At 34.4% G+C, this 11,579-nt stretch overlaps 1 pseudogene; it reads right to left on the bottom strand.

Annotated features, from left to right (window-relative positions):
• Positions 1-823: 823 nt before the first annotated feature.
• LOC113354742 lies at positions 824-923 on the bottom strand (annotated as a pseudogene).
• Between the last annotated feature and the right edge of the window lie 10,656 nt (positions 924-11,579).

The raw sequence follows: 11,579 nt of genomic DNA, 5'->3' as shown, positions 1-11,579 counted from the left end.
GGTTGCTTGTTATTATATATTTATTTATTGGAGAGAAAAAAAAGCACACTTGCACACACCAATTGCGTCCCTCGTTAGATCACCGAGTTTAGGAAAATCGTGGATTAGTAAGCTGAACTCGTGCCTTGGGCCTTATGGGAGTTACCAGCTGAAAGTCCACAAACCTCAGCCTCGTACCTTTGACCAATCTTTGGCTGTAGGTATATTTTGCTGTAGGTAACCCAAGCTTACCTAAATTAGTGAACCCACCATTTGCATGTGCACAAAATTTTGTTGAATTCTTGTGTATGCTGAATGTAAAAGAGACGCACTAGGTAGGTTTGTTAGAGAAAAATCTAGTAGTTCTATTTTAGGAAATAAGAATCTTGAATACCTTAATCTAGAGACCTCTGATTTGGAAAGTCTAGTTTTGAACGTATTTCTCTTGGCGAGAAACCTAGTAATACGATAGTGCCGGATATGACAACTTTGAAAACTTCGTTTAATCCTACTAGGACCACTCGTCCTTCGTGTATCAAGTTAGCTGAAACAGATGAAAATTATGAACTGAAACCTGGGACCATACAGATTCTCCCAATCTTTCTAGGGAAAGAAAATGAAAACCCCTATTTTCATGTTAAGGATTTTGAGAAAATTTGTAGTACCCTAAGAATTAAAGGCTTGGATGATGATGCGTTGAAACTTAGGCTATTCCATTTCTCTTTGAGAGATAAAGAGAAATTTTGGCTATATAGTTTGACTTCCGAGTCAATTGAAACCTATGAATAACTTATATCTTCCTTTTTCAATAAGTTTTTCCCTAGGCACAAAACATCGTCTATTAGGACACAAATCTACATATTTGCCCAGCAAGAGGGAGAATCGTTGTATAGGTATTTGGAAAGTTTCAATGATTTATTATCCCAATGTCCTCATCATGGTTTAGAAAAGTTTAGGCTAGTACAGATCCTTTATGAGGGTTTAGATAATTCGACAACAACCATGGTTGAGTCTCTGTGCACCGGTGGGTTTGAAAATCAAATTGTTGATGCGGCGATGGAATTTTTGAATGAAATCGCCGAGAAAAAAAAACAATGGGAAAATAATAGGGAACCCCAAAAACAATTATTTTTAGGCAGAGGAAACATTAATAGAATAGAAGGAAACTTTGAGTCAGATGCCAAATTTTTTTTTAGAGCAAAAAGGTTAGAAGATCTAGAATTGGGTCACACTAGTGGTAGAATGGAGCCTTTTTGGGAAGGCCAAACTATTGAAGAGCAAGCTAATGCTCTCTATAATAACACTAGATTCGATAACCGTCAAAATTTTGATCCATATTCAGAAACCTACAATCCTGGTTGGATAAACCATCTGAACCTTTCATGGTCTAAGGTCCAGAATGAATGTCAATTTAGTAATTCTAATGCTCCCCTAGGTTTTGGATATACTAAGAATCCTTCAGGACCAACATAGTTTTTAGAATCCTCCAGATAAGAAGGTCACGAGCTTAGAAGAAACTCTCGCCTCATTTATTCGAAACACTGAAAAGATTCACCAATCGCTTTCACAGGGCATAAAAGAAAGTAAAAATATAGGCCAGGATAATTCTCAGGCTATTTTCGAGTTAAAAAACCAGGTTAATCAGAAAAATTTAAGTTTCCTAGTCAAACACAACCCAATCCTAAAGGAGTTCATGAAGTAGCATGATTGCAAAAGGATGGTACCAGATTTGCTAGGGATGGTACCAATCCATATATCCAACGACCAAACTCTGTTATTTTATATGGATTGGTACCAGTCCTAGCAAAGCTGGTACCAACCTTTAGCAATCGTGATTAAGTAGGTGCAAATCCATCGAATCAATTGAATGCTATTAGAACCCTTAGGAGTGGTAAAGTCGTAGACAATAGGGTAACCATTATCGACAGTGAACATACTGTAGTTCACTCCTCAGGACCATCAGTAGCTGAGGAGACTGATAAAGTTTCTGATGATGCCAATTCGTTCCTGAAAGGTCTGATTCTGTGCCTAGAGCCCCGTTTCCAAACTATTAGTACCAACAAAGAAGGAATCAAACTTTAATGACATATTGGAGGTTTTCAAGCATGTCACCATAAACCTTCCTTTATTAGATGCAATTAGGAAACTTCCTGCTTAAGCTAAGTTCCTAAAGGATATGTGTACGAGAAAGAGAAAGATAAATTTCCCTAGGAAAGCCTTTTTAGCTACTCATGTAAGTTCGATCATCCTGAACACCACAACTCCTAAATACAAAGACCCAGGTTCCCCTACCATTCTTTGCATGAAAAGACGAGGGTACCCAAATACACCACAATCTTTTTATTTTCAACCTATAAGTCCTCTTACCAAGTGTGATCCTCTATGGACTAAGTCAAGACAATACAACAACTTTGGTAGTCACACTTTGTGTGATCGTATATGGATACGATATCGAGACAACACGACAAACAAAGTGTGATTACTTGATAATAGGTTCGGACTTAACCAAACTCTATAGGATCACTATCAAGTAAATCAGAGTTAACGTAAAGTGAAATTTACTTTAATTATAATAAAACAATTATATTGCGGAAAGATAAAGTAAATGGCATATCAAGATTTTATTAACGAGGAAACTACAAATGCAGAAAACCCTCGGGACCTAGTACAGAATTAAATACTCTCATAATTAAGCATCTATACAAAATATACACCAACTTCGTATAGTTGAGACCAAGCAACTACCCCTAGTTCACTTAGTTTCCTCAGTATCCCTACGCTTCCGACTTCGATGAGTCACTCTTTGGTACAATTCATCTGTATCTTATTCCAAACAACAAAGGAACAACGAATCTGTTTGGTAACAACTCTATTGATTCTTTCCGATATAGAGATATCCCAAGTCATACGCAAAGGCTCTTCTGTTTAATCTAATAAACTCCTTTTCCTGGTTAGATCAATCTATCCAATAACTACCAAAGTAGTTAAGTTTATATTCGTAATCAATAAGTGTCACGCGACTAATTAATCGAATAAATCTGATTATAGTTGGATCCTAGCCGATCAAGGTTTGTGCACACACAAAGATACGAAAACCAGCAACAAATCTTCTTCCTCTTCAAATATTCTTTAATCTTCAAATAACCTGCACAACACCACTTGAATCTCTTGTGATGAATCACTCACAGAACGGAGTCTGTTAACAATGGATTATCACAAGATGTATTTAGATCTAACAACAGTTCTAAAGATCCCGTCGATACTTCGATCTAGTTTGAGTGAATATTATATCAGAAGAGAAGATTCTCAAGAATAAACAAATTAGGTGCAACCAAAGTTTCAACAACCATTGGTTTATCAAATCAATCGAAAACTAATAACAGTGCAATTATCTAGTTTCCCACCAATGGTACTCGTAGAGCTTCTTGATCCCACAGAAGTCTTTAAACGAGTGGTCCTAAGAGATTTCACCTAATTAGGATACTTTCCTCTCCAAATAGATGGCTCCACCAGAAACAATAAGAAATGAAGTTTGCATGGCTTTTAGGTTAGTTTTCTAGGAATGCAAACTTAGGTATTTATAGACCAAGAATGTTTGGACATCAAGGAATTTCCAAAACCGAAAATATTCTCAAGATTTGGTATGAATGGCAAAATTCGGTTTTCCTAATTCCAATAAATGCTTGTCCAAAATTTCTGAAATCTCTCAATAGAAAATCTCCAATTAGTAAATGCACATTACTATTTTTTATTCTCTAGAGATATGCATTTAATTGATGGTAATTAATGCATATGGTATTGCTTGTGATCGGTCACACAAGTTACCAAGACCGATTACACCAGTTACCAGGACCAATTACCAATTACAAGGATCGATTACACAACACTTGTGGTCGGTCATACCAATTACTAGGATCGGATACACCAAGTACGAGGATCGATTATACCATCACATGGTGATTACTTATGATCGGTTACACCAATTAATAAAAACCAGTCATACCAAATCATAAGTCAGACATTGTGATTAGTTATACCAAGATACATAACCCAGGTTAAGATCGGTTCTACAATGATTAGTTATACCAAATCCTAAGTCACACATATTGGTCATCCAAAGATTTGCAATGAATAGCTGGACCAATAATCCTAACGATTTTCCTTTCGATTCACGAAACAAGTTCATGAATGTATTTCCTTTAAACGAATGTGAAACATTGTTTCCTAGGATGAAATCTTCACCATAACCCATTCAAATAATCATAACAGTATGTACAAGATTATGTCGATATCATATCTATGAAGTTCAGAAGATAATACTTCGTAGTCTGATTCCCTAATAATATGATCATACAATTATGACCATGTCACATCACTAGAGTATTATACAATATGTACAGTATATACAGCTTCGCAGTTATCTTTTCAATATAGCACGACCTGAAAGATATGTTAGGAATGAAACAGTTCAAGTCAATATTACTAACCTCAAGCGGAAGGATGATGTCGTCGGTGCAGTTCGTTACTTCTTCATTCTTCAGGTCTTCGGAGTAATAATTGTATGTTTCAACATTCCTGGACTTTCTAGTCTAACCTAACGAAGTTGACTCTAGTATTTAATCAAGCGACTTTAGATGAGTTTTGGCACACTAAAATATGACAACCAAACTTGACATACCAAGCTTGGTGAGTTCAACCGAGCTATGCTCTAACAATCTCTCCCTTTGTCAATTTTAGTGACAAAACTCTTATCACAAATGGATAAACAAATTACAAAAGAATTCATTTTACATACGCTTGATTACAAGTTTCAACAACACAATAACCTGCATATATTCAATCAATAAATACCATTGTTGACATTTGATTAACAAAAGCTTTTACTCCCCCTAAAGGTAAGCTAGGTAAATATTCAATCTGAACATCTTTGTTGTTCCCCTTTTTGTAGTCATTAATACCACAACAACAATATGATATGTTTCTCCCCCTTAGTCAATGCTTTACTCTTTAGTTAGATAATAACGTTTAAGCACAAATGTCCATTCCTTAGTGATTGCAAACCACTTTTTTACTCCATAAATGACAAAGGTTCGAGCAAATAAAGGACAAATCGAAAGGATCTTACAAATCTAAAAGACTTGTAAACAACCTATAAGAGTTAAGCACGAAGGTTTCACATACCACTTTAGATAACTAAAAGTAATTTAGTTTTAATATGTCATCAAGGAAACAATTTCCCGAAGAAATTTTCCCTAATAATTTAACAAATCGACTAAGAAACTCAATTCCCTTGTTAAACCGATTGCGTCTTATTTCGATAAGACGAAAATAAAGATTAGAATCAAATTTATTTCTCTCATCAGGCTCTAATTATTCAGACAATAACTTAAACCTTTCTCTTTAGACAAAACAAACACTAGGTTAGTTAACTATTTTTTCTTGTCAATGCATTCGATTAGACTTGAATAACCGAATCTTCTCATTTGATAAGTCTAACTAAGAAAAGAATTAACTTAGTTTCTCTTATCCGGAATCAATTTGGACTAAACAAATGATCCTGTATTTTGTTAAGCCGTAAACAATACATACAAACCAAAATAAATTGACTTGCACAATTTTTTTTAACTGGAAGCAATTGCAACAAACATAGACATTAAAGCACCGCAATTGCACCGAATTTTGTTAAGAAAAAACACTTGATACCCAACAATAAAGAAGATACCAAACAATAAGTCAAATAAATTGACACAATTTTTCTTAACCAGAAACAATTGAATCATGCGCACACTTCCATACTCAATATAATGGAACATATCAATTGTACCAAAATTTTATTAAGCAAAAGAAAAATATATGTTAACATGCTTTTCTTAAACAAGAAAACGATTAACTAACAAATTCGTTACCTCAATTCCGCAGCCTCTTCTCCCCATAAACATATATCATTAAGCACTAGTTCAACTAAGAACTATCCCCTAGCGTGTTGTCATCCTCTCGCAAGAACAAAAGAACAACAACAAAAGCAACCTTTGCCAGAGAAAGGTTGAATCGGTTTTAACTAATGTGTGCTAATAACAAAATTTGAAAACCCGAAACACATATGTTATGCTAAACACAACTCATGTAAAAATAAATTGATTCAACATATTGGGACTTTTCACATATGAGTTTCAATCAGAACACCTAATGATCCTTTGACAAAGCCTACCAACATGGGATAGAAATTAATCTCGCTAAATCAAAAAGCCACACAAACCATAAGGGTCACATCATATGAGATCGAATATTAAGGTTAATGAAAACCGAAATCAGACATCCCATAAATCGAATACACATAGCAAAAATATAAACATTCATTCACAGGCTATGTAATCGTTAACCATCACAAGAAAAATTATAAAATAATAATTCCATTCATAAAATGATAGTTTTATTCAAAAATAAGCCTTATACAATAATTGAAGTAAATCAAAACATTGATGTCTAATACAACTTCTAACAGTAAGAATATGTGTTCTCAGAGAATCTTGAAGATTATCAGGTTGTAGGACATCTTGACTTTCAGTCATAACCGGTGCAGATAGTGCCAAATCATCTAGAGATGATCCCGTTTCACCGATTTCTCCGTTGAAGCAAGATAGTCTTCTTTCGAACATGAAGAATATATATAATATAGGTTAGGAGAAAATCAAGGGGCAATATAATTTGGTTTATGGAAACCGAATATATTTATCCCAAAGGTAAAAGATATTGATCATGAGATTATTGTTACCTATTAAAAGAACAGACTTACAACCTCTGCCCAGATTTTATGCCTCCTCACAAAAGAATTTGGGCAACAAGTAAGGACGCATTTTTCAACACAATCAGTGTGTGTTGAGGTGATGATTAATCTCACCGCAGGTAACAAAGACATCCTTAGGATAATTTATGAACACAATAGGTTGTGTTTATTTCTATTCTTTCTTTCTCGTGTTATTGCAAGAGTATGCAACTTCTTTTCCGGATCTAATAAACTCACCGGGGTTCAAAAAATTTATGCCCTTACGAAATGCCTTGATGAATTTATTTTTTTGGAGATTCCAATAGAAGTTTGCAGAGTGAATATCTCTTTCACATAAAGAATTCAGCACATTGTCAGAAGATCTTGAAAGTGAATTACCTTTTCCTTTGTTAACTTTTGACAACTTTGGTTGATTAGGAATGTCAACCAGTTTCTATTGCTCAGACTTTGCCTCTTGAGTTTTATCTGGCAAGGATTTTCTAAGGTTATCAAGTTCCCTGTTTAACTTTAGATAATCTCCAACTCAAGTTTTTCAAAACAGTTCATTAGGAGTTTATTAGATTCACTAGATAAATCATTGTTAGTTTTGGCAAAAAAGTGCATTGCAACTTGATATTCCTTCATAGGGTTTATCCTCTGGAATATCATCTAGGGTAGTGACATAAGCCTTTTTGCACTTCTGAGCCTTTTTGGTATAACACTATTTTGCCATATGTCCGAACCTACGACACTTGAAACATTGGATTTCTCCATTACCTTTTTCATGACAAAAAGATAATGCATCATGACTTGATTTATTTTTTAATAAAACATCCTTGATATGTTGTGTTAGGAGTACAATTGTTGAGTCAAGCTATTTTTCAACAAGTGTTTTATCCTTTTGACAACGTTCCTTAGTCTGATTTATACTTACTTCTTTCGAAGATCGATTAGTATTATCTGAGACATTAAATCCAATATTTATGTTCTTCAGCAGAATTTCTTTATCAAAGATCTTTAACTTTCCTACAAGAGAGCTTTGAGAAAGTATAGAAAAATTGTTAGCTTCTATTATAGCATGTTTCTTAGACTCGTATTTGGATGGTAACGATCTGACAATCTTGTATGCTATTTCCTTTTCATGTATAGTTTTTACAAGCGAGAAAGAAGCATTGACAATCTCAGAAAGTTTAGTGTTAAACTCCTCGAAGGACTCGTTATCATCCATTCTAAGGAATTCCCATTCAGAAAAGAGGGATTGAAGATGAGCTTCTCCTTCTGAATCATTCTCTTCAAATACATTCTCAAGAGTATCCCATGCTTCCTTAGAAGTTTCACATGAAGAGACACGATGTAAAAGATCATGACTCACTGCATGTATTATAGCATTTAAAACATCCGAATTCTGCTTTGCGAGAGATCGTTCTTCATATGTATAGAACGATAAGCTTTTAAACTTAGTTTCCGAATACTCCACTTTCGATCTTTCATATCCTTTTTCGATTAATAGGCAAATATTAAAAACTTGGGATTGAAAAAAAAATCTCATAGAAGATATCCATAATGGGTAATTTGTCTCATTAAATCTTGGCGGTACGTTAACTGAATCAGCCATTGGTTTTAATTCTTCTAGGTTGGATCGCACCAAACACAAATTGTTAGATCTTTTCGTCTTTGCCTGCTCTGATACCAATTGAAAATGCGGGAGTACCCAAATACACCACAATATTTTTGTTTTCAACCTATAAGTTCTCTTACTAAGTGCGATCATCTAAGGACTAAGTCAATACAATACAACAACTTTAGTATTCACACTTTGTGTGATCGTATATGGATACGAGATCGAGACAATACGAGAAACAAAGTGTGATTACTTGATAATAGGTTCAAACTTAACCAAACTCTATAGGATCACTATCAAGTAAAATCAGAGTTAACGTAAAGTGCAATTTACTTTAATTATATTAAAACAATGTAATGCGGAAAGATAAAGCAAATGCCACAACAAGATTTGTTAATGAGGAAACTGCAAATGCAGAAAAATCCCGGGACCTAGTCCAAAATTGAATACTCTCATATTTAAGCCGCTATAAAAAATCTACACCAACTTCGTATAGTTGAGACCAAGCAACTGCCCCTAGTTCACTTAGTTTCATCAGTATCCTTGCGCTTCCGACTTCGATGAGTCACGCACTGGTACAATTCCTTTGGATCGTATTCCAAACATCAATGGAACAACGAATATATTTGGTAACAACTCTATTGATTCTTTCCAAGATAAATATATCTCAAGTCATACGCAAAGGTTGTTCCGTTTAATCTAATAGACTCCTTTGACTGGTTAGATCAATCTATCCAATAACCACCAAAGTAGTTATGTTTATATTCGCAATCAATCAATATAGATCTCAAAGAGAAACTATAAAGCGATGTCGATCTCACGCGACTAATCAATCGAATAAATCCGATTATGGTTGGGTCCCAGCCGATTAAAGTTTGTGCACACACAAAGATATGAAAACCAATAACAAATCTTCTTCGTCTTCAAATCTTCTTTAATCTTCAAATAACCAGCACAACACCACTTGAATCTCTTGTGACGAATCACGCATAGAACGAAGTCTATTAAAAATGGTTTATAACAAGATGCCATTAGATCTAACAACAATTCTAAAGATCTCGTAGATACTTCGATCTAGTTTGAGTAAATCTTATATCAGAAGGGAAGATTCTCAAGAATAAACAAACTAGGTGAAATCAAATATTCAAGAACCGTTAGTCGATCAAATCAATTGAAAACTAATAACACTGCAATTATCTAGTTTCCCACTAATGGTACTCGTAGATCTTTTTGATCCCACATAAGTCTTTAAACGAGCGGTCGTAAGAGATTTCACCTAATTAGGATATTTTCCTCTCCAAATAGACGGCTCTACTAGAAAACAAGAAATGAAGTTTTCCTGGCTCTTAGGATAGTTTTCTAGAAATGCAAACTTAGGTATTTATTGACCAAGGATGTTTGGACATCAAGGAATTTCCAAAACAGAAAATATTCTCAAGATTTCCTATGAAAGGCAAAATTCGGTTTTCCTAATTCCAATAAATGGTTGTCCAAAATTTCCGAAATATCTCAATAGAAAATCTCCAATTAGTAATTGCACATTACTAATTTTTATTATCTAGAGATATGCATTTAATTGCTGGTAATTAAAGTATATAAACCCAAAAACCTTAATTAAAAGATTCTTAATTTATTTCGGAACATGATCTCCTTGATACTATGAAATATCTTTGAACAATAAATGATAAGAGTTACTATACGTGTTCAAAGTATGTTGACATCTTTTCACTGTAAATCCTTATTTCATATTCACCTGGATTTACATTCTTGGAATCGGTCATACCACACTTTCAAACAAGTTTAAAATTGGTTTCCATGTATTCCCAGACAACTATGTGATTGATCAAATATCAAATCACATATATAGTTTCAATTGGTTTTACTAATCACTAGGATCGGTTATACCTTATTATGGAAATACTTGTGATCAGTCATACCAGTCACTAGGATCGATTACACCAGTTGCACGGAGCGGTTCCATATTCCCATGGTATTGCTTGTGGTTGGTCACACCAGTTACGAGGACCAGTTACCAATTACAAGGATCGATTACACAACACTTTTGATCGGTCACACTAATTAATAGTATCGGTTACACCGATTACAAGGATCGGTCATACCATCACATGGTGATTACTTAGGATCGGTTACACCAATTAATAAAAACCATTCATACCAAATCATAAGTCAGGCATTGTGGTTAGTTATACTAAGATACATAACCCAGGTTAAGATCGGTTCTACCATATCACACATATTGTTCATCCAAAGATTTGCAATGAATAACCGGACCAATAAGACTAATGATTTTTCTTTCGATTCACGAAACAAGTTCATGAATGTATTTCCTTTAAAAGAATGTAAAACATTGTTTCCTATGATGAAATCTTCACCATAACCCATTCACGTAATCGTAACAGTATATACAAGATAATGTCGATGTCATATCTACGAAGTTCAAAAGATAAGACTTCGTAGTCTGATTCCCTAATACTATGATTATACAATTATGGCCATGTCACATCACTAGAGTATTATACAATATTTACAGTATATACAGCTTCGCAGTTATGTATTAAATATAGCACGACTTTAAAGATACGTTAGGAATGAAACAGTTTAAGTCAATATTAATAACCTCAAGTGGAAGGATGATGTCGTCGTTGTAGTTCGTTACTTCTTCACATTCTTTAGGTATTCAGAGTAATACTTGTATGTCTCAACATTCCTAGACTTTCTAGTATAACCTAAATGAAGTTGACTCTAGTATTTAATCAAGCGACTTTAGATGAGTTTTGACACACTAAAATATGAAACCAAATATGACATACCAGCGCTTGGTGAGTTCAACCGAGCTATGCTCTACCATTGCCCAATAGGTAACTACCGGGTTGAAAAAACTTTACTTAACTTAGGAGCCAGTGTGAACTTAATTTCGTACCATGTGTACCTCGATCTAGGGCTTGGTGAAATGAAACCTACCAAGATAACACTTCAGTTAGCTGATATGTCCGTGAAAATTCCTCGTGGTGTTATAAAAGATGTTCTAATTGAGTTCGACAAGTTTATATATCCAGTGGATTTTGTTATCCTAGTAGATACTCAACCTGTCCCAGACCCAGAAAACCAGATACCTGTGATTTTAGGTCGTCCATTCATACTACATCCAATGCAATCATTAACTGTCGAAATAGTGTTATGAATTTGTTTTTTTGG

This window comes from Papaver somniferum, chromosome 2 (genome assembly GCF_003573695.1).
Source record: "Papaver somniferum cultivar HN1 chromosome 2, ASM357369v1, whole genome shotgun sequence".
Lineage (NCBI taxonomy): Eukaryota > Viridiplantae > Streptophyta > Magnoliopsida > Ranunculales > Papaveraceae > Papaver > Papaver somniferum.
The sequence above is the reverse complement of the archived record's forward strand: the minus strand, read 5'-3'. Positions and strand labels throughout refer to the sequence as shown.